This window comes from Macrobrachium nipponense, chromosome 3 (genome assembly GCF_015104395.2).
Source record: "Macrobrachium nipponense isolate FS-2020 chromosome 3, ASM1510439v2, whole genome shotgun sequence".
Taxonomy (NCBI): Eukaryota; Metazoa; Arthropoda; class Malacostraca; order Decapoda; family Palaemonidae; genus Macrobrachium; species Macrobrachium nipponense.
In genome coordinates, this window is record NC_087202.1 from 26,356,547 (window position 1) to 26,381,191 (window position 24,645).

General features: G+C 44.7%; 1 protein-coding gene and 1 long non-coding RNA gene across 2 annotated transcripts in view; one reads left to right on the forward strand and one right to left on the reverse strand.

Moving 5' to 3' along the window:
* Nucleotides 1–161: 161 nt before the first annotated feature.
* The window catches only part of LOC135221665 (golgin subfamily B member 1-like), a gene marked incomplete in the record, with an annotated part of 242,075 nt that continues 217,591 nt past the window's right edge, over nucleotides 162–24,645 (forward strand). Inside the window, 1 exon segment of the mRNA XM_064259372.1 lies at nucleotides 162–260.
* LOC135222176 (uncharacterized) lies at nucleotides 1,552–7,701 on the reverse strand. Its single transcript, XR_010316187.1, has 2 exons — nucleotides 7,159–7,701; nucleotides 1,552–1,929 (listed from the first exon to the last, which is right to left on the reverse strand). It is a non-coding gene; the product is annotated as an uncharacterized LOC135222176 (long non-coding RNA).

Consider the following 24,645-nt stretch of genomic DNA (forward strand, 5'->3'; position numbering starts at 1 on the left):
AATATAACAAATGCTGATATACCAGTTAAGATAATCCTTCAATAGTACAGACAGACGAAACTCTATAATAAGATTTCTAGCTTGGGCAAATGTTTCGATAATTTTATTACAAGCAAAGTCTTCTTCGCCGAAAAACCCAAGAAGAAGCTATCCCCTGGCCGCCGCTGTCACTGTAAAGTGTAAACAAACAGCAAAGGTGACTGACCGTCGTCTGAACGAATTTCAAAGACGTTGACATTACGATTAGAATAACCAATTAGGTATGTTTTGTGAACACGATGTTAGATTTTGACCTCTCACTGTCTAATTATGTATCTTATGAACCATAATCATACGGTTGGTGGCTTTTGAGGATTTAGTTTAGGCCAGATACCTAGGGTAGCTAGGTAAACATAGGTAGTAGCTACTACCTAGGTAGCTAGGTAATACTATAGGTAGGTAGTACGTACTAGGTATAACGTTGTACGCTTCAGTTTTCAGCAGATCTTGGGCCTCGCCTGAATTTCGTAAAAAGTAGAACTTGAATGAATGAGATCTGACGGTTGGCTGGCGGTTTCGAAGAGGTTAGGTATACCTAGCTAGGTACATCACATAGCTAAAGCAAAACACGTTAGGTAGTTTTAGGCACAGGATATTGGTATGGCAGCCGTATACTGGTCGCAGTAGATAGGCTATTTGTATGGCTGTGAGTTGCCGTACAAGTAACATAGTGTGGAGGGGGTACATCAGATTCTGTCAGTGGTGCTGTATTGCGCTACCTATTGACTTGCCGTAGGTACGGCAGTTAGCTGTATCCATTTACCAGTTTGCTAATCATGCATCTGTTGCTGTACCCTGTTGCTAAGAGCTAGTATACTAGGTACGGCTCTAGTAGATCAGCAACAGTAGTTATAATTGTTGAACTGAATTGTTTCGCTAAACATGTTCAATTGAAAACGTCAAAAGTGAAGCACCATACTGTCATCACCAAACTACCAAAAGACAGTAAATGAAAATGCTATAAAAAATCTCAATAATACTTAAACATACTTAGATTTTGACCATATACATGAAAAATAGAATTAAACTGATCTATCTGTGTACTTCAAATTTTCTTTGAATCTCCTCTGAACTGTGTAATAATACATTAGTTTTCACCAAAAAACAAATGTTTTCAGATTGCAACGAGGTGAAAAAGGCAATAGACATCTACGGAAAGTCAAACTTCCAGTAATTGTATATCTATAGGTCACGAATGATCGAATCAGCTCTGAAAAGCGCTTCAGAGAGGAGATTCAAAGAACACTTGAAGCACACAGAAATTGTGCTCTGCTGTATTCATGGCGGTAAGGAAAACTACCAAAGTTGATCCTCTGGTAATCGGCCTAATCAATCGTAAGTAATCATCCAAATCAGGTCAATATTAACAGCATGTTTCCCATTTTGGACGCACTAATGACTGCTGCACTACTTTACTAACTAGGCCTCAAATCTTCTTTGAATCTCCTTTTGAAAACATCTGTTTTTCGGCAAAAACTTATGTGTATGGATCGGGTAGATACAGTCACCAAGTGCCACATGAATACTTTATTGAGTAACATTCAGCCTGTAAACAAGTTTCCAAATTAAAACAAACCTCCAAATTGTAAACAGACACTTAAAATGTAATCCTAATAAAATATGCAAAACAACACAGCAATATTCGTAAAATCAAATATAAAATGTAAGCAGTCCATTGTACCCAACACAGCAATAACACTAACTCCATTACAAATACAAACATACAGTATATCCCACTATAACATTGCCAAATTCATCATAAATATAAGTACATATGATTAATCAATACAGTAACTTACACCTTGGCGCTCCATATCAAACTCCCACACATGCTTAACCGGTGCAATGCTGGCCATACACCTCTGCCAGTACACTCTGGACGTATTACCTCTACAAATAAACAAAAACAGAAATCAGCCTACATTTGCACACCCGGCTAGGAGGCCAACCGACACCTGTCAACACACACACATATACAATTACAAATAATTATGATTACATCATACACTCCCCCCACCATACTGTGGATCTGGTTTATGCACTTTATACCTCAAGGTTACATCTCGTACATGACCATCACTTCCAGGTACAGCTACGGCAACTTCGGCCATTTTCCATGCACCCTTTACAATATTGTTTTCCTGTATAAGTACAATATCACCTGGTCTTAAATTCCTACGCTGAGTATGCCATTTTTGCCTAACTAAAAGTGAAGAAAAATAATCTCGATGCCACCTCTTCCAAAAAGAATTTACAATCTTCTGCATAAACTGAAAACTTTGCCTTGGATTATTACTTTCATCCCATAATCCACTTGGGACTCTGATACCTGTATGACCTAAGAGCAAGTCATTAGGGCAAAGATAAATGCCCAAACTGGGATCAAACCCTGGTTTGAGACCAATTGGACGGCTATTCATTAAATTAGCAATCTCAAACATACAGTCTGAAGCTCACTCCATGAAAGAATATTAGTATCAACAGACATCATAATACATCTCTTTACAGACTTTATCAGAGATCGCTGCACCCATTCTCCCATGGAGCATCTGCAGACTTGTTGAATGTCCAACTCATTCCGAAAACACTACCAAACTCTAAAATTTGTGTCATATTCCAGTTCCTGGCCATAGTTCGCAATTCTTTGTTAGCTGCTGAATGCATACGCTTTGGAAATCCTCTTATGGAGACAAACCTACGTAATGTCATTAAAAAATTCTCTGTATCATAACCCTCTGCTAAATCTAAGTACACAGCTCTACTCACTATACAATTAAAGATTATCCCCATAAACCCTTTTTTTTTTTTCTAGTGCGCCTCTTGACCGTGTCTTTCACAATAAATGGTCCAAACAAATCAATAGCTGTATTAAAAAAGGGTGGGGCGGGTTGAAGTCTCTCAGATGGACACTGACCCATGCATTGCTCTTCAGTCTTCTTAGCCAATTTATGACAAATGACACACCGAGCCTTCACTGACTTTATAAGTTTCCTGGCTCCAGGCACCCAAAACTTGGATTGCAATTTAGCTAAGGTTACCTCTACACCAGCATGATCTATCTCATGGATGTGTTTAACATACAATCTTGTGAATGAATGCCTAACAGTAACAATACAAATGTACTCCTGTTCCAATTATCCTTCAGCCATACTGAAATCCTTTGACCAACACATATTAAACCTTCCTCATTCATCACAGCTCCAAGTCTCTCATATCTCTTTTCCCAGTCCACCAGCTATAGTCTTCTGGACCCCACCCCACCCATATATCCTCTGCTACTTTCAGATCATCTGAGTGAGGAACTAAAAAGACACCTTTAAATGACCTCAACCTAACTGCCTTCAAAACTCTAGCAGTCACTCTTAAAAGCTTACTGTAACTACCATATCTATTTACATCAATTATAACAGTATTTATCCCTATATAGATTATTTACAATTTTGACTGGAGCAATATCTGGTAGTTCGAGATCATTTGACTGACTGATGGGCATTCACTAACAGGTAAACACATAAATGGGGGTCCATTCTGCCATAAAGAATCAGAATCTAAAAGCATAGGGTGTGTAGGCCTTGTAGTTAAGTCTGCTGATTATTTCCTGAGGATGTCCAAAACCATTCAACAGATTTTGATTTAGTTTGAATTTCTGCTACTCTAGTAGCGGACAAAAAATATTTAAAAACTGCTTGACTTATTACAATTTGTGCTCTGACAATAGATGAATCAATAATATGTATGACTGACTCAAGTTCAATGTCTATTTCCTTCTCAATCACAGTCCTCAACCGGCAGGCCAACACAGCCCCACAGCAACAAGCTCCCCCCCCTAACCGTGGGATGGTGAGCTGTCGAGTAGGAGCAATCCTATTCTTTGCCATCAAGAGTTTACTTACAAAGGTCCTTCCCTCACTTTCCACCTCAAGTACGCACAGGCTCCATAAGCTAACTTACTTGCATCTGCAAAAATGACTAAATCAGGCTACCAACGGCGTCTTTAGGCTTCACACATCTATGGAACGTCAAAGTTTCTAACTCATACATTTCTTTAAATAACTTTCTCCATCTTTCATACATATACTGCATTGCTTCATCCCAATCTAATCTTCGCTCCTTTTCACTGATGGTGGTTAGTAAATCGCGCATAAGCAACTTTGCTTTCAAGGTGAATGGCACAATGAACCCAGGGGATCATATACCGAAGCAGTTTGACTGAGTACCATCCTTCGATTTAACGTATTTGGGAGTTTCTCATCGATTTCTGATTTCTTTATGGGTGGCTCCATTCGAATATTTTTTACTTTCTTAGAGAAATTTATCTTTATCACATAGAAAAACAGGTCCTCCTTAGGATTCCAGTTCAACCCCAGTACCTTTTCCTTATCAGTTTTCAAGATGTTAAGAAAATTATCTTCTGCACTCTCACCTGACATAACCCAGTGCTTGATCTGAAATCCTCCCCGAGATAATATTGCATTAGCTTCTACAATACTTCTCTTAGCCCTTTCAACCGTCGATACACTTGACAGTATATCATCACATACGAGTTGCGATTGATCAACTCTGCAGTTAGGGGAAAGGATTCATCCATCTCGGTGGTTTTACGTAAGGCCATCATTGCTATTATGCCACTAGGTCTATCACCAAAGGTCACAGTAGTAAGCACATAGTGATCTGGCTCTCTGTCAGTTTCTAAGTCCCGCCACAAAAACCTATGAGTATGTTGATCAAGTTCTGAAATTCGTACAGAGTTGTACATTTTCTTAATATCTGCTACGAAGGCCACAACATGTTCCGCCTAAAACGTATCAGTATAGCAATCATGTTGTTTAGCACATCAGGGCCCTTTGCAAAGTAATCATTGAGTACGTGACCAAGGTAAGAGGAAGAAGAGTTGAACACAATTCTCAAAGGGGTAGAAACTGAGTCTGGCTTGTGGACTTCATGGTGGGGCAAGTAGTGAACGGGACCATTATAATTACTTATCTCATCTATGTTCAATTTTCTAGCAACTTCCCTATGAACCATATCTAAATCTGATCATATATTTTTTAGAGTAATCGCTCCCGAGCTTTATTAACCTTCGTTCAGTAGATTTTAGTCTTCCATATGCAAGGGAAACATTATTAGGGAGTTTGTTAGGATCCTTAATCCATGGATAGCTTGCAATCCAATACCCATTTATTGAATCATAATTAAGTCCTTCTTCTATCTGTTTTAATTCCATTTCCTCCTTCAAGCTATGTTCCCCACTCAATGAACACTTCCCACATTTACAACCACTACATGAAGTTCCAAAATTTTCAACTGAAAAAAAAATCTTCTAACGTTTTTGAGAGGTTCATCCACTGTATATCGTGGTATGATGTCATTGACCTCAGTAGCTACAGTCATGTGGCTAATCCTTACCGTTAAGACACTATTAGTACCCATATTCTTATTCATAACTGGATATGAACCTCTTACACACATTCCAAAATTGTTTTGCATTAGCTGTAAGGTATCAATGGTTCTAACCACTTGAGGTATCATGCTACTGTGATCCACGCCAATTAACAAATCTACCTTGCCTGTTGGCCGACAAATTTTCCACTCCTCTACACCAAATAATTTAGCTATCAATGTGGTGTCAAATTCTGCAATGTCAGATGTAATTTCATTGATACCACAAGCTTCAATAGTCCATTCAGTACCAGTCAAATCAGTAATTGGCACATTATAAACTTTACTGTCAAACAGCTCAGTGCTATTTCCAACTTTAGTTACAGTGAGACTTACATCTTTACCTCTCAAACCAACTGTTTGCCATCCGATGCGTAATCATGGTTAAATTTGAACCTGGATCCCACAATGTTGCCACCTTTTGCCCTTTACTCTGCATATGTCCAATCATCAACAATACTCCCTCCCTTGACAATAAGTTATTTGATCCCTGTACTCGACTGGTGAAATAATAGGGTGGTGACGTCTGCCGCATACTTCATTATTTTGATCTTTAATATGACATAACTCTCTGTTCAAACAGTCACTACTGACATGTCCCTTTCGTAAGCAGATGAAGCATACTCTATTGCTTTTTAACAGCTCATATTTAGATTTATTATCCAAGTGCTGAAACCCTGAACAATCCAAAATGCTATGGGAAGCTGTACCATGAAACCAACAGTTCTTATTAATGTTAGGTGACATGTTAGGTCTACTCCTAGCTTGATTTGATAAGTTTGAAGCAATTTGGTTCATGTTTACAATACATTCATTTAATTGTTGTTGTTGCGACTCTTGGTTTTCTCTTAACTGCTTAATTGCTTCATTCAAATTATCTGTATAACAGTGATCCTCATGAGTCGCACTGTGCACTGCTGCCCTATCAGTGGTTGTACTTGACCTCACTCCTTCCTGCACATACTCTATTACCTTCCTTTCTTTTTCTAAAAATTCTAATAATTTTCCAAATTCCTTCTCACTTTGGGACTCATAGCTTTTAAAATCCCATTCCCTTTTTCAATGTTGGGGGTAAGAGCTTTTCTACTAAGCTAATTACAGTAGTGTTATTCATTTCTGATTTAAGATCTAGCTTACACATATCAAGCCATCCCCTCTCCACAGTATTCACCAATTCCACAAGTTTTTTGTTGTTGCCTTCTGGCACAGGCTTAAGGGCTCTTATCTCACACAAAACAGAGTCCACCACCTTTGTTACATTTCCAAATTTTTCATCAAGTCTGGCCATCATCTTATGGAAATCATCATCAACCCCAAGTACCACTTTCAAGGCCTCGCCTAACAAACACTGCTTAAGGACATATGGATCCTCCCCATAGTTCTTAATCATTAATCTGTCAAAGTCCTTTCTAAAGGATGGGTACCAGTCTTATTTGTCCGTCAAATCTAGAGGTTCAAGCTTCTTAACTATAACTTTGTGTTGTCTGTTTTTTTGCTTACCCTTTTCACTGTCTATTTTCGCAAGTATTTGAGAATGTGCCTTACATTTCAACCTATACACTTCAATTATATAATCCTCAGCCGATTCTAATAGGCTAACATAATTCTCATGAGACTCATCAATGCACGAAATAAAATCATCATTAGCCTTTTCTAACCTCTTTGAATAGCGTCACAGACCTCATCAAATGCAGGCTTCAAAATCTCTGTCGAGTCGTCTTGCTTCACACTCTCGTCGAACAGTTTCAGGGTTCGGTTGAATTTCCTCCTCTCCGATGTACGCACTGTCTTGGCTCGATCCATCTTGACTAGCAGGGATGTGTAGAATGTCCAATCAAAGTTCCCTCAACCATGGGTAGCAGGTGCTGAATTGTATGGATCGGGTAGATACAGTCACCAAGTGCCACATGAATACTTTATTGAGTAACATTCAGCCTGTAAACAAGTTTCCAAATTAAAACAAACCTCCAAATTGTAAACAGACACTTAAAATGTAATCCTAATAAAATATGCAAAACAACACAGCAATATTCGTAAAATCAAATATAAAATGTAAGCAGTCCATTGTACCCAACACAGCAATAACACTAACTCCATTACAAATACAAACATACAGTATATCCCACTATAACATTGCCAAATTCATCATAAATATAAGTACATATGATTAATCAATACAGTAACTTACACCTTGGCGCTCCATATCAAACTCCCACACATGCTTAACCGTTGCAATGCTGGCCATACACCTCTGCCAGTACACTCTGGACGTATTACCTCTACAAATAAACAAAAACAGAAATCAGCCTACATTTGCACACCCGGCTAGGAGGCCAACCGACACCTGTCAACACACACACATATACAATTACAAATAATTATGATTACATCATACATTATGTATTATTACACGGTTCACGATGCTAGGTCATCATTTTCTTGCTATCACTGATATGCCTGAGGCAGTAAACAAGGGCTCCCACATGCGCAATTCACAGCCGTACCAATATCTCTCGCAATAGGATACTGCTGCCGTATTAATATCCAGTTCGTTAGGTTTAAATGTATTTAGCCTAGCTATGTAGTACCTATGCCCTCTGGAAAACACCGGCCTTTAAAAAAGCCTTTCTGACGATTTTAGTTTTGGCCTTGTAAGGACTAGAGAAAGATAGCTAACCTCTGAAGCTTTATTAGTCCAAACAGAGCTTAGGACAATACTGGATACAAGTGATCCTTACCAGCGAGAAGCTGCAACTGACTCTCCTAGAATACGGCTAGCCCATACATGCCTCCACAGGATGGATAAATATATATCGGGCAATAAATATTTTTCCATCTTCAAAATACAATAGTACAAGCACCCTGTCCTTTTGCGGGAGCTGTCCTAGCTAACTGTGAATACAGCAAAATACAAAAAAGACAAAATAACATATATAATTAATACAACCTCCCAACATTATTGAAATATGACAAATTATGGAGTTCAACTTGATCACGTCTTATAATCGTCGTGCCACGCTGTCCTCCTGCATCTCTGTTGTCAAGTTTCCGGAAAAGACTGGTTCCTGGGACCAGTTCCAATGACTTCTATTACCACACCTGAGCAATCCCAAAGTTTGGATGTAGGGTCTTGAATGCAGACATTTTGCCCCACTTGGAGGGGTTTCAGAGCCTGCAAGTTTCTTTCTGTTTTCCTCAAGACCTACTCATTCTTTTTGGCTATTGTCAATTCCCTAGGCCTAAGAGATTTCTTCCAATACGTATTTACTCAGTAATACTAGTGAGCGATGGGCACCGAGTCCCTCAGGCATCGACCAGTAGCCAACTGAGCTGGCGACACTTTTTCTCCATGCAACGGCGTATTGTGATAATGCAAGAAGGCTCTGGCAACCTGATCTGTATCCAGACTACCCCCAGGCTCTAAGTGGTCCCTGATGGCATGTTTTGCTGCCTTGACACTTGCCTCTGTGCGCCCATGATATAAAGGTGATGATATCCTGGATGACATGCCCCATCTCCTTAGAAAATTCCTCATCTCCTCACTCGACAAATTGGTTCTATCGTCAGCAACCAGCTCCTCTGGGGCACCCTATCTGATAAAATGCCCTCAGAATTTCTTGATGAGATGTTCTGACATGGCACCATTAGGCAGATGCGCCACCTCTACCCAACCAGTCAACCTATCAGCAAAAGCCAAGTATGACTGTCCGTGGACCTGGAAGAGGTCCGCCACAACCTATTGAAAGGGGTACTCTGGTGGGGGCATCATGACCAAACGTTCTTGCTGCTGTGATGGGGTGTGCGTCTCACATACCTGACACTTTGTCCCTTGATGCTCCAAGTCACCTGTTATGCCCGGCCAAAACACCAACTGACGGGCCCTTCTTGACATAGAGTCGAGACTTTGATGCCCACTGTGCATGTTAGCCGTTACCTGCTGCCGTAACTTTGTGGGATGACCAAACGTACACATCCTTGGTCATAGGTATACGTTATCAATTTGCCTGATACCACTAACCATTCTCACACACCAAAGAAAGGTTTTAAGCACTCAAGCTCTTGACTCTTACTCTGAGGCCAATCACCGTTGTAAACTCTCATCACTAGTAACTGGTACACCAGGTCATCTCGAGCTGCACTGAGGACAGTCTCTTGATCCATTACAACTACGTCTTTCACCTCAAGTGCTGCCGCCAAGGACGTTACCATAGTAACCATGAGGTTATTGCTGAGTTCCAAATCTTTGTCTTCTGGCTTGGCACGGAGGGAGGGGTAGCGGGAGAGTGTGTTGGCCGCACAGTTTCTTTTTCCAGGTAAATATTTTATGCTGAAATGATACTGCAATGTTTTTTCCTTTAACCTAAATAATCTGGGATTAGAAATATCCTTTAACTCCGTTACCAAACAGTTTCACTAAGGGACGATGGTCTGTAACCAATGTCAAATTTGGACAACCTAACAAGAAAAGCCTGGCTTTTTTCAAACACCACACTACCGCTAGGGCCTCTCCCTCGACCACAGCATACCCTGCTTCTGTAGGGGTGACCTGTCTGCTGCCTCATAATACCAAACGCCATCCCTCTTGGCAACAGAAAGGGGTGTCCACCGTAACACAGTTGCAATATTGTTGCATTACCACAAATCTGTCACTGTGGCTGTCAGCTGTGATTTGTCATAGTACATCAAGCCGCCTTTGTCTAACTGACATATAGTACTCTTTGCCTTCTCGAATTCTCATTGTAGCTGATCATCCCAGTAAACTTTTTTCTTTGATGGCTTCTTAACCAGATCCCTAAACGGAGCCATCACAGGGGCCGTGGGCATGAATGGGGCCAGCTGATTTACTAATCCATGCCATGCACGAATGTCAGTTATAGACGGCTCCAATGGCATGGGGAAATCCTTGACAGCTGATAGCCTATCAGCTGTTGGTTGGTAGGCATCCCAACCCGACTGATAACCCACAAATTCTACTTTACGTTTAAATACTTGAATTTAGACGGATTCAGTGTAATCCCATGTTTCTCACACACCTCAAAAAAATCAAACACATGCCAAAACTCTACTTCAACACTTGTCATATAGTAAGGTATCATCAATGCACTTGTACTTTCTGGCAACGTTTGCTATGACATCATCAAAACGTTTCATGTACATGTCTGGAGCTGCACAATGACCCATGGGGTTATGTAGGTACTGATATCGTCCCCATGGTGTCATAAAGGTAGTCAACCTCCTACTCTCCTCGTCCAGTTCCACTTGATGAAAACCAGAATATGCATCAGCCACTGATTTAAAAGTGCGAGGCGGGACATTTGAGACCATGTCAAAGGGGGCAGCTGTGAGGTGGGTTTCTTGTTAGCATACAGCATTTAGTGGTTAAAAGTCCACTGTCCGTCTAGGCTGGCCATTTTTCTTGCCAGTTTCTACCATCCTAGAACACCATTCAGTGGCCTCACCAGCAGGCACTTTACGGATTATGCCTTGGCTTATGTCTCTCTCAAACTGTTTCTTCGCCTCGTTCTCCCAGTGCCTAGGAACACGCAATGGTGTATGAAATGCCACAGGCATTTGGCACAACATAATTATGGTGTTGGGGACCTTCCATGACTGGGAGGGGGCACTGGCTAGTATTAAATGTGGTGGTTGAAAAGTGCTGCAAGAGCCATTCCTTCAATTGGTGGCTCTGCCTCTTATTTCACACATCATGTCTCCATCACTATCCTTTTGAGCTATTGAGGCTGACGGATTATTTGTCGGGGGACCAACTGATGTGGCATTGCCAAAGGTACAAGCAATTTCGCTGCTCTCACAGACACTAGACACCTTAGCATAAGGGAAATCTCTTGGCACTAAACACAACTCTTTACATGAATCTAAAGATAAGAAAGCACATGATGATGGTTTAGCAAAACAAACCATCTGCTCACACTTCACAGAACCTATTTTAATGCAACACAGGGTCCCTCCCCATACTGGTACTGCCTTCTTCACAATGCCCACCAACTTCACCTTTGGTTTTTGCAACTGACCCTTGCTCAACCTCAATAAACTAAGATATTGAGTGCTAGCCACACTCACTTCTGCCCAAGTATCGGCCACTGATATTGCCTGACACCATTTCCCACTGCTAGGGATGTGAATATCTATCTTCACCTTAGGCAGGTTACTAGAACCAGTACATGACACTAACAGTCTCCAAAGAATTTTTATCTCCCTGACTTTATTTCTTTCCTTTCAGGCAACACCTGGCCAAATCCCTTTTACCACCGTAATTAAAGCACTCAACATCCCTTGCTAGACAGGCTTTTCGTCCCTGCCCATGATACCTGTTGCAACCACTACACTTAGACCTATCCTATGATAGGCTCCTCCATTGCTTACCTATACCTGCTGCCCCAAAAACATTGGATTTACCCCCCAATGAGTCACGAGCTGCCGCCTCGAATGCTAAGCATTTCGTTTTCAAATCCTCCAATGACATAGACTCACTTGCTGACGGATACAACTCTCTTTTCAGCATGGGTTATGTAGGTGTACCATTATCTTCCTAACAAGGATATACGTACTCTGCTAAACCGTTAAATCAGCAATCAGTTGCCTGTTGAAGACTTATTAAAGTAAACTTTAATGGATTCCTCTGCTGACTGATGGCTACTAAAGAACGTGTCCCATAGCACAGCTTGGTTCAATGATGTCACTAGCTCCTGTATTGTATCCAGTATCACTGAGGGCATCATCGCAAATATTTCCTCTAATGACACCTTTGCGTCTAAAGCACTGCAATTCAGCCTCACACCAGAGATGCAGGTGCATGACGGCTTCCATTCCCACCCATTTTTTCAGGTGAAGCCAACACTCAACCAACCGCCTCCAACTTCGGAATGCAGACAGGGTACCGCTGTTGCTGGGGCCCTGCCTGACATAGAAGTCTGCGGAGGTACAGAAGTATTCCCTTGGAATACTGATAACTGACGTGTCAGTGCCTCAATTACCGCTTGCTGAAACTGCAATGCGCATGAAATTCTGCTGGGGCAGCCGGCAAGTTTGCAGACCTTGTGGGTGACGCCTTTCGCACATGCCAACTCATCTTGATTAAGTCCTTGGTTCTTGATTGTCACTGTGCCATGTGAGGGCTAGAGAAAGATAGCTAACTTCTGAAGCTTCATTAGTCCAAACAGAGTTCAGGACAATATTGGATATGAGTGATCCTTACCAGCGGGAAGCTGCATCTGACTCTCCTTTGTGCCGTGCAAGGCACACTCCCCCCGTCTCACGTATTGTACTCCCAAGAATATGGCTAGCCCATACAGGCCTAGGTATCATATTTTAAGGAAATTTGATGGGGCACAGGGTTTGTTTGCAGCTCATTGAGTCAAAACCACTTGGCTTCCTTCCAAGGATGGGGAGTTAAGGATACTAGGGGCTGGGTGATATGCACCATCACCCAGGTAGTAGCCTTCATTATCCCTCAAAAAGGGATTTTGACGTAAGGAAAAATCTATTTCTGGGCGATTGGCTCGTGTCGCCAGCGAAATATCCTTTAATCTATTATTTCTAGGGTAAATGTACTAACACATACCAGAGAATAAATAAAATAAAGAAAAAGGTCAGTATAACTGACTCGCTCACCCTCCAAGAGGGTGTCGGTATGAACACTAGGCGAGTGAGACCACTACCACGAGCCAAATACCAATAGAAATCTCCCACAACAAAAACCCTCCATGAGGAGAGCCGACCACAGAGTGAGCAGCTCGTACTACTACTACTCCATCCCATGCTGCCGACTGCTGCGCCTCTGGTGGCCATCCTGAAGTTAGCAGACAATCTTGGGCGAAGGGATGGGTAGGGTGGGATTTCGCTGGCGACACGAGCCAATCGCCCAGAAATAGATTTTTTCCTTACGTCAAAATCCCTTTTCTGGCTCAGCTCGTGTCGCTGCGCGAAATCGTACCAGAGAAATAGCACAAGATTGTAAACAAAAGTAATAAAATAATCAGAATATTTGTCTCAAATAAAAAATAAAGTAAAGTAAATATAAAAAAGAATATAATTGCTAAAAAGATACAAATACACAGTGATACAAAATAGAAATATGCTTAAATTACCCTTAATTCTAAACATGTTTCTTATCATAAGGTAATTTACATATGTACAGAGGTAAATGGCTTACATGTAACAAAATGGTATCTGTGTAAAGGCATGTATCAAAAATATAATAGCAATTAGAGTAGTCAAATGAACAAATTAAACAACAATGATAATATATAAGGAATGCATATGACTTAATATACAAAACCCGTAACCATTATAAATGAGATGCCATCCCTAGCATAAAAACTAAGGGGTAACATCCATGAGATCAAAATCCATAATCATCTGTGAGTGTCCCTAGCAAAACTAAGGGGCACCCACTACATCATCATAAAAGCAGCTAAGACACCAGGTGAATGTAATGAACACGGTAGGAATAGACGAACTGTTGGGTGAAGCAGGTAGAAAGGAGGACTGAATCTTCTACTACAAATTAACTAGAATCAGGGGAAACTATGTTTCCCGCTGCTACTGCTGAAAATTTCAGAGCTTCCAAGGACTTAAGGTAATGGCGTTTGAACACTGTCGGCGATTTCCATCCGGTATACTTTTTCAACTCATCGAAGTTCATGTGTTGGAAATAATTAATTGAGGTGGCTACTGCCCTAACATCATGTGCTTTCGGGAAAGAGTCAGGATTGGCTTGCTTAATAAAGTACAGGATTTGCTGCCTGATGCCTTTAATGGATAAAGTACCACCTTTTTCCCTCTTAAAGAGGGGACCCGATGAGGATGAGGAGGTCCTGGACAGAAAGGCTCGTAAGGTTGTAACTGGGCAAAGAGATACATCTTGTGGAAGGGGTAGTACCTTCCAAGGTTCCCACCTCATCAAAGGATCTTCATTCTTTGCTAAAAAGCTACGTTCCGGAGAAAGTATACTTCCCCTGTGGGAAGGAATTGAATATGATCCGGATCTCTGGATAAAGCCGACAGTTCTGAAATTCTTGCTCCTGAAGCTAAGCTTAATAAAAACAGGGTTTTCCTTAAGAGCATTATAAACGAGCATGTGTCATTGTCGGTTTCTGAAGCCAGTTTTAGAACATCGTTTAAGAACCATGAAACTGACGTAGGCCTTACAGAAGGTCTAAGTCTAGCACATGCCTTAGGAATAGACGAGAAATAGGAATCCGTCAAGTCTATGTTGAACCCAAATTGAAATATCTTTTTCAAGGCTGACTTGTTTGTCGTAATCGTGCTAGCTGCTAAACCTTTTTCAAATAAGGATCTGAAAAAGGATATAGCTGAATTAACTGTCATGATTCTAATATCAGATTCTCTCAGGAAGATTGCTAACTTTTGACAGCAGCATCGTACTGTCTCAAAGTTGAATCCCTTTTATCGGATTCCAAGAAGAGAATATTCTGAGGGTCAATATTCGCATCTCTTTTTGCCGCAAACTTCATGAAATCCATAAAGTTAGGGTTTTGAGAATCCCTGAGGAAGCGAACACAGTCTTCGTTTGTACTGACTGGGAGAGCTTGGGATTGGGGATCCGAAGAGGACGAAGGCCCAGCTCCAGAATTAGGGATACCAATTGCTCTTCGGCCAGTCTGGGGCTACTAGAGCCACTTGACCCTTGAACGTCCTGAGTTTGTTTAAAACTTTCATAAGAAGATTCACTGGGGGAAAGACATAAATCTTCTTCCAGTTGTTCCAGTCCTAGAGCCCAGGGCGTCCGTGGCATAGGCCAGAGGGTCCAGGTTGGGGGCTACATAACAGGGAAGTTTGTGATTCGCTTGAGATGCGAAGAGATCCACCTGTAGCCCTGGGACTCTTTGAAGGATCCATTGGAACGAACTGTTGTCCAGTGACCATTCCGACTCTAGGGGCACTGATCGGGATAACACGTCTGCTATGACGTTTTCTCATCTACCTAGCTATGTGAGTGGAGGAGAGATGCCAACTGAACTTGTCTGCCAGGGAGAAGATGCTACCATCACATGATTTAGATGACGTGACTTGGAGCCTCCTCTGTTTATACAATGTACTACCACTGCGCTGTCCAGAACTAGCTTTATGTGGGAGTACTTTGGTGGGCGCAACCTTTTTAGAGTCAAGAACACTGCCATTGCCTCCAGTACGTTTATATGGAACTGACTGAACTGAGGTGACCAAGTTCCTTGAACCTTTTGGACCTGTGAATACCCTCCCCAACCGCTTAAGGACGCGTCTGTGTGGATGGTAATCCCTGGTGGAGGGAACTGAAGGGGTACTGACACTGACAAATTCTTGACTTTCGCCCACGGCCGAAGACGATTCTTTAGAATCAGAGGGACTGAGGATAGTTTTTGTCCCTGGCCCTGACATTTGCTCGTGAGCGCCAGATTCTGGTTAGGTCTTTCAGTTTGGCTTTCATTAAGACGTTCGTCACTGATGCAAACTGGAGAGAACCCAGGATCCTCTCCTGAGCTCTCCTTGACGCCATTTGTGACTTAGAAATTGCTTGACTGACTTCGCTATTCTTTCCTTTTGGTTGATGGAATCGACAGAGTATGGGAGATAGATTCCATTGAATGCCAGCCACTGAAAGTCTGACTCTGGAGTGAGTCTTGACTTGGTCCTGTTTATCTTGAAGCCTAGATATTCCAGGAACTGAATCACTTTCAGTGTAAGCTCTGTTGCATTCCTCGACTGTTGAAGCCCAGATCAACCAATCGTCGAGATACGCTACTACCATAATCCCTTGTGATCTGAGTGTTGTTGCACTACCGCTTCCCGCTAGTTTCGTGAACACCCTGGGTGCCACGTTGAGTCCGAAGGGACTACCTTGAAGAGAATGCCTGGTCTCCTATCTTGAAACCCGATACGGACGGAAGTGTCTTGCAATAGGGATATGATAGTAGGCGTCTGTAAGATCGATAGAGGTGGTGACGGCCCCACGGGGAAGTAAGTGGTCCGCACCTGTGAGATCGTGAGCATCTTGAACTTGTCGCAGCGGATGGCTAAGTTTAAGCGGGACAAGTCTTAAGATTACCCTTCTTTTTTGTGAGCCTTTCTTTGGCACGCTGAACAAGCGACCTTGAATTTTAATCTCTTGACTCTCGCTATAGCTCCTTTCTGAAGGAGGTCCTCTGCGTACTCTGTCAATTCTTGGAAGGAAGTTGACGGAAAGGTCTGGATGGAGGTGGGTTCGTCAACCAGCTCCAACCCAGGCCTTTTGAAACTATGCTCTGAGCCCATTCGCTGAAGTTCCACCGGTGGCGAAAGTGAAACAGCCTCCCTCCTACCTGAAGTTCTTCATTGGTTCTGGTAACCGCCTCGGCCTCCTCTGAAGTGCTTTCCCCTGTTAAAGGGGCCTCCCGATCCTCTCCCACGAAAGGAACGCTTACCTCTGCCTCCCTTACCCGAGCGGTCATACTTCTGTGAAGCTTGACTCTCGAAGGCTTGATTGTAAGCTGGAGAGATGGCGTAAGAGGTGGTAGGGCTGAGGCTGAGTGATATCACATAAATTGGCTGTGATTGAGCCTTAGAGGTGGAAGGTTGGGCTGTTTGCACTAAGGGCACCGCTGGAACTTGCTGAGGAAAGCGTGGCTGCTTTTTCTGGTAAGGATGGAAACGCCTAGGTTTCCTCTGTCCCTTACCTTTAGGTGTTAGGTCTTGTCTCCTAGCCGTTAAGGCCCCAACGGTCCTTAAGGCTCTGGTTCAGCCTCGTAGCCTCTGACTGGACTTCCTTCACCATAGCTTCTGGGAAGAGATCTGCTCCCCAGATGTTAGACGAGAGTAACCTATTCGGCTCATGTCGAATGGTTGCCTCTTGTAGGACATGCTTCCTACAATTCGTTCTAGCAGTGGCAAACTCAAACATATCCGACTGTACCGTTTGAGTCAGGGCTTTGGTCATGAGCTTAAAAAGTGGTTCTGAGCCATAAGCTATGGTTGCTACCTCGGACATAGCCATAGAGTTAATAGACTCTGGCTAATCGCGATTTCGCGTCAAATTCAGCTGAATAAGGCCATCTGGGAGCCTTGGGTAGCTTTTCACCAAACTGCTCCATAGCACAGTCCGGTTTGAGTTTGCCAGCTGAGAAGGTGTTTGGCAAGTCCTCCCACAATTCTCCAGCTGAGGGGAGCAACGGAGATGTGGGATCTGCTTCCTTCAATTGAGGCATGGGTTCCCCCTTCTGGGCCGCTGGATGGTAGACCTCGCGATCTTTGTCAGGAACGGGAGCGGGGTTACTGTCATCCATTGTGAAAATGGTAAAGGGACTCTTGAAAGGTTGTATCCTGGTATTAGAACAATCCATGTCCTCTAAACATCTGAGCCATTTCTCTCTGAGCCTGGTCTCGTGAATAGAGGACTGTCTCCATTGGTACCCTATCATCCCGACCATGGCTGAAGCTGTAGCCTTGCGGTAGCCTATGAACGGAGGCTGGAGGTCTTCCGGGAAGAACTCGAAGTCCTCTATCCTTCGAGTTCCGAATTCCGGTATGGAAATGAGACCGTCTTGGAAGGGGGCGTATGACAGCTACTCTCCATGGATTGTTCATCGAGAACGGAGGTAGCGAGTCATACGGAGGAAGCTGAGTTCCACTCGTATTGGAAAGTGGAGGAGAGGCTAGAGGGGCTTCTCTCAGTCCGGCTATAATGGAGTCTTGGGAAGTAATCCTATCCGACAGACGAGAGATCATTTGTTCCATGCTACTCTTTAGGGACCCAACCAGGTCGCCCACCTGTTTGCAACAGGCCAGCATTGGAGTCCAAGGCCGGAGCTGCTGCGGAGGTGGAGGGGTGGCTCTGAATCGGAACCAAGGGTAGCGGAACTGGTGACTCTGCCGGGGGGGGTGCGAGATCTCTCTCTGGAGGATTTACTCCTCGAGGACTTAGAGCCGGAGCTAGAAGCTTTAGACCTGTCTGCTCCGGGATTCGCAGCCGGGAGACTTACGTGAGGAGGATGACGCCGAAGTCGACTTCTAGACGACGACGACGCCTTAGTCAAGGATTTCCACTGCTTGACCCTTGACCTTAGGTCTAACCGAAGCGTCAGGAGGAGTTATATAATTCATCACCTGTAAAGCCTTGGAAGGATGGAGAGGTTGCAGGAGTAGAAGAAACAGTTACACCCAAGGGTGACCCTTGGGTGTCCACCCTACTTACCTCGACCAACAGGTCGTCTACACCTACCATAGGTTCCACATTAATATCTAGAGTCGCGACGTCCGTGGAGATATCCTGGTCTTGATCAGTTAATGAGGCAGCCAGCTGTTGTTGGATGAAGGCGATAGTAGGGGCCGCCTCTACTGGGTCGACGTATCCTGTCGCCTTGCCTCCGGGGAAGATTAACAGCGCCAACCGCTTCTCCAAGATTGTAGGGCATACCCTTGGCGGCGTTCTTCCCAAAACCGCCGACCCAGGCCCGCAGGGTTGCCAGTGCGGTATCCTTCACTGCCGGCGCCTGGAAGAGAGGGCGTAGATTAGATTTAAGAATCACTTAAAACTAAAAGTTAAATTATAACTTAAATTAGATGCCTTAAGTTAAAGTGGGATGATGAAAAACAAATTAAGCACTAAAACAGAAGCGGAGCAGCTTACCGGAGATGGGATACTCACCCCTTCTCCAAAAGACTGGCTCACCAGATCGTAACATATGGTACACGTCTCATGGTACCAGACCTGGAGTGTCCCCGTGCAGCGTCGCGCATGGAGCATGGGACCGGCAAAACTTCGTGTCCACTATGGGTCCTGAAGTGTGGCGGCGCATCCCGGATGCTCACAGTTGGTGGCCTGTAAGTGGGAAGATACATGAGTATCTTAAAGAATAACACTTACAGGCTAAAGGACAGAAGAACTCCGTTGCATGCCGGAGCTCGGAAAAAATTTGGGCATAACCCCCCCCTGCCTTGCCTGAATAGGCTATAATCCCGGAGCTATCCGGTAAGACATGTAAGGGAGGGGGGGAAAAGGTTTAAGGTACTTAAGATAAACTTATAGTTAATCTGATAACGCTTAAACCTAAAACTCAAACGAACCGGACCAAGTCCAGTGCGTAGCGGAGTTTAGTAACTCAGCAATGCGGTAAGGTTAGCAGGGACCCACTGTATGTTCCGGTCCACTCTACTGGGTGGACTAACATCTTCCCGCTGGATGCCAGGACTCCGATCAGGAAAGGAGTCCTAGCAAGGTCGGAAAGAGCGAGGAGACATACAGGCTCGAGCGAACCGGAGCGACAAGGAAGCAACGGATGGGGGGAAAGGCCAGTACCCCCCACCACATCACCACCGGGCCGGACCGAGAAGCCGGAGAGGTCGCGTCCAGTCTGGGTCTGTCCCGTCTCCCTGGCCCCTCCGCCTGGGGGAGAGAGGGAGGCATGCTCGGGTATGTGGAGCGAGCGTGGGCAGACCGACCCACCTTCCCCCGACTCTATGGAAGAGCGGGAGGAGGGGGGAAGGGGACTGGGCAGGCGTCTGGCTGTCTCGTGATCGCGTAGTGACCACGAGGCGGTAAGACTAAAATAAGATAACTAAGCCTAGGACCAACCAACTGATCAGAGAGATGCTATCGGGAAGCAACTGAACTGAAAGCGGTAGCATGGAGACCTACTGGGCCAAAACCGCTGATCAGAGAGATGCTATAGGGAAGCAACCGAACTGATGAGCGGTAGCATAGGCTCAAGGAGCCAGGACCTAGGCTAAGCCAGACGGCCTAACTAACCCTAGCCACAACAAAATACATGGTATAATAAAATAAAATAAAAGAAAGAAAACAATATAGTAGGAGAAAAAATCCAGGAGTGTACGACTAACCCGAAGGAAAGTCTACCACTCAAAGCTAGTCAGAGGCCGATACTAAGAGCCGGGACTAGGGTCTGGAAAGAAGAAGCCTACATAAGGTAAAAGACATGCATGCATGACAAACCTGAGTAGACAGTACCCTAAGTAAAATGGATAATAAATATAGAGCGTATATAGATAAGGGGATGTTCTAGGTATGGGAGACCGAGAACGAACCCACCACGCGGCAGAACCATGCTGCCATGCTTCCGACCCCGAGTTCGTATTTATACCTAAAAAACGGCAAATACTGACTGAGGGCCGGAAAAAACCAACTAACCATAAATATCTGAGTACTTAACTTAGCTGCTGCAATAGCTGCACGCTCCATCATAGATAAATCCAACGAAAGGGCACAAAAAACACAGAGAGAAAAATATCACGTGTGACTCGTGTGCGCTAACTGAAAAGGACTGGCCACCAGAGGCGCAGCAGTCGGCAGCATGGGATGGAGTAGTAGTAGTACGAGCTGCTCACTCTGTGGGTCGGCTCTCCTCATGGAGGGTTTTTGTTGTGGGAGATTTCTATTGGTATTTTGGCTCGTGGTAGTGGTCTCACTCGCCTAGTGTTCATACCGACACCCTCTTGGAGGGTGAGCCGAGTCGTTTTATACTGACCTTTTTCTTTATTTTATTTATTCTCTGGTATGTGTTAGTACATTTACCCTAGAAATAATAGATTAAAGGATATTTCGCGCAGCGACACGAGCTGAGCCCAGAAAAGTCAGTTTTCATTATGCAATGCAGCCTTGCAGTCAATGGCTACATTGTTATATCAAATACTATCATAGACAAAATGACAATTTTCTTTCCATATCCTTCAAACAAAAAACTGATCTATCGTTTTTCAAAATATGTACCCCACATAAGCTAGGCTGCTAACTCAAAGTTTGTTCCTCAAAATGTGCAACATTAGATAGCTACCCAAAAGTTTGTTTGGTGGGTGACATTGTGTACCATTAAAATATATTGTTTGGTCATGTTTTTTGCCATAGTTAATAGGAATCATCATCATAACCCAACCAGGATCTCATTAGTATCATTATTGGACCCCTTTATTTAAAAGGCCCCTTTGTAGTCAGAGTCACTGAGTAATTCATTTATTATACAGCTCTGTACAAGATTAAATTCTGGTTTGCATCTTGTTAAATGATTGATTTGGAAAATTTTTTAAGTTACTTAAATGTTTACATGTGATTATGAGACAATTGTTGCTTTTACCCGGACTATTATTGGCCTACTTACTTATGTGTGTACCATTTTCATAGTAGAAATTGAAAGTCAAAGACTTACAACTGGTTGAATTTTATAATCCTGGGACTTATGATCAGGTGATCAACTTACTGCCAATTGTAAGCACTTCAGGAGAGAGCTTCTCACGGTCACCATTCACGATAGTGAAGACCATAGAAAAATCTAATCATGGTAATTTTGTTACATAAAATGTTAATCAGTTGGACAGGATAATATCTGTCTATTTAGGTTGTGCTTAGGAGCCTTTATGTTATAATATATTTTGATGAGAATAGCACCCTCAACTATTTGGGCACACTTTTTTTCCCCTTAGTTTTTTCTTAAATTAATTCATTGTTCACCTGTACCGATGAAACTCATGGGTACAGTACAGTGCTTCATCCAATTCTCACGAAATGGTGTTATTTATGGTGGGGTAATCAGCTTATGATTGCTCTCTCAAATTCAACCAATCACATATACTGCAGTCAGTATGGATCTTGTTTCAAGTCATGCAGTCTTGAACACATTAGCATGGCAGCAACCTTTTGATTAACCTCTCCAGACCTAGCTGTTTGCTATTTTTTAATTCTGATTCCAAGATGGATATTCCTAGCATACAACTCATAAGTACTGTGAATTGGCTAATTACTCCTCATTTTCTTTAAAACACAGGATGTAATTTTTTCAGAAATAGTGCCTTTTACTAAATATAATGCTACTTTGTTCCGATGCCGTTTACTTAACCCGAACTACTATCATAGGAGAATCCTTGATGTCAATCCAGTACTGACCAGAAAAAACTGGTTATTCCCTCCTGACCCCCAGCCAGGTACGTGCCTGAGGGTCGAAGATCACGACCTCTGACCCTATCTCCAGTCCTTTCCTGGTCGCTATAGCGTTCACAAGCTTCAGCTCATAGTCCGTTACCGGACCGTTTCCCTTTGTCTTTCCCTGTGTGTGGTGTGCTTGCCGCGTGTGTTAAGTGTTTTCGTTGTGATGGAGTCTTCGTCGCATTGGTGTTGCCCGGGTCCTGAGTGCAGGGCCTGTTGGACTTTTCAGTTTTCTATCAAGATAGATCCCCACACTTTGCAAGTGTCGGGGTCACCCTTGTTCGCGTGAGGAGAGTGTGTCGCATGGTCAGAGCATCAGTGGGATCTAGCTTCGACCAAGCGGAAGAAGAAGCCTTGCTCTCCTTCTAAGAAGAATTCCTCATAGGTCCCATGGAGTAGGATTACTAGCCATGGGCCTGGAGGTCCTTCTGTGTCTCCTGTTCTCCATCAGGATTCCCCGACGGAGCGTCGGGAGTGTTCCCGTGTCCCCTCCCAGCGAGGGGACCTTGGTGAGTCCGTTGCGGGGTCCCCGCAAATGGCTGGGCCCGAGGAGTCTGTTTCATTGATTGTGAAAAATGTGATATCGGACGATTCCGCATTTTTACAGGAGTGCTGGACACGTGGTGGCCTGCGGGGTGCTCCGTCCATGGACGCGCTGACTGCTGCGCTGCGCTCCGCCAAGATCTTGCCGCCAGCTGAGGAGTCCTCCGCTTGGTCCTCCCGGGGTTCCCGTGGGACTCTCCTCATCCTCTGTGATCCCAGCCACATCGCCAGAGGTGATGGAGTTGTATGGAGTTCCTGCCAGCCCATTGGTTGGGCACTCCTCATACACCTGGTAGGTCCCCGAGGGAGGAGGTGTTCCCGTTCTGGAGCCCCTCCTTCCTCCCTATTGGGACGGAGGCTCTTGCTTGTAGAGGGAGCTCCTGGGGGGAGGGCCCCCTCTGTTCCCGTGCAGATCACCCTGGCCGCTCCTCCCGCTCACCCCAGGACAGGAGCTGCCACAGAAGAGTCAAGAGGAGAGGCTTCTCATCAGAAGAGAGATCGTCTTTAGGTGGTTCCTCCTACAAGTCGTCGCGGAGGAGGTGCTATTGCTCCAAGAGGAGGCATTATGGGAGGAGTCAAGGTCGTTCTTACTTCTCCTCCCCAGATCGTTGGTCCAGATCTCCCCATCGTAGCCGAGACCGCAGGGGTTGAAGCAGGAGTGGCCGTTGCCAGGACGGCTCGCGTCGTAGGCACCACTTGCCGGCCACCCGGTCTCCGAGGTCAGTTCCTGAGTACGCCGCTCCCTCGAGGTCCCCCCGCGAGAGTGACCTCCCCCCTCCCGGGGTTGTCTCCCTGCAGCTCCAGTGGCCCCAGCTGGCCCCCGCCCCAGCTGGCCGGGCTCCATCCTGTTCAGGGCCTCTGCTCCTGCCCGCAGCGCAGGTGGAGTGGAGCGTCCCTCCTCAGCGCTCCCCCAGCAGGGTCCCGCTCGTCCGGAGGGTGGCCCATGATGGCCCCTACGGCTCGGGCGGGCCTCCCCCCCCCTCACGGGGGTGTCACATTTCGCAGTAGGTTTTTCCGGTTCGGCCCAGCATCCCTCCCCTCCCCTGTCCCCGCAACCAGACTTTGAAGAGGACGCCCTCGCTCTTACCAGTCTGCAGAGCCCGCTGGAGGTCCAAGGTGCCACGGATGAGGGCTCTGTGTTCGCAGGGTGCTCGGGTTAATCCATGCGAAGAATGGGTTGGCGGAGCCACCCGCTCCCCCAGACTCCAGGAGGGTCTTGGCGGTAGACTGTCTCTTTGGGGGGAAGGTAGAGTCCAAGCCTTCCCTGTCCCTCCCCCAGGCTCCGTACTTGGCCGAAGTGCTGGCGCAGGTGGAAGAGGTGGTGGCAGGGCCCAAGAAGTCCCTGAGGGCCCTAGGCTCTCTGAAGCTTCTTCCGGCTGCCAAAGCCAGGCAAAGGAGGTTGTAGGCTCCAGAGGGCATGTACCTGGTTCTGAAGGCAGTAGAGGGGCCTCTCACGGCCCTCCCTCCGGGCTGTTCGGGAGAAAAGTTGTTGGCAAGTCCCGTCTCCTTTTCTCAACAGGAGGCCATGGCCATGGAATCCATGGCGTGGACCTCCATCCATGCGGTGTCGTGGTTGGACCACTGGGCAGGCACAGTCGCCAGCTTTGCAACTGAGCGTGATCTGCAGGATGAAAACGAGTTGGCCGCCTTCAAGGAGTTGGTTCTGTCAGGGGGCAAGTCACTGGGCTTCCTGATCA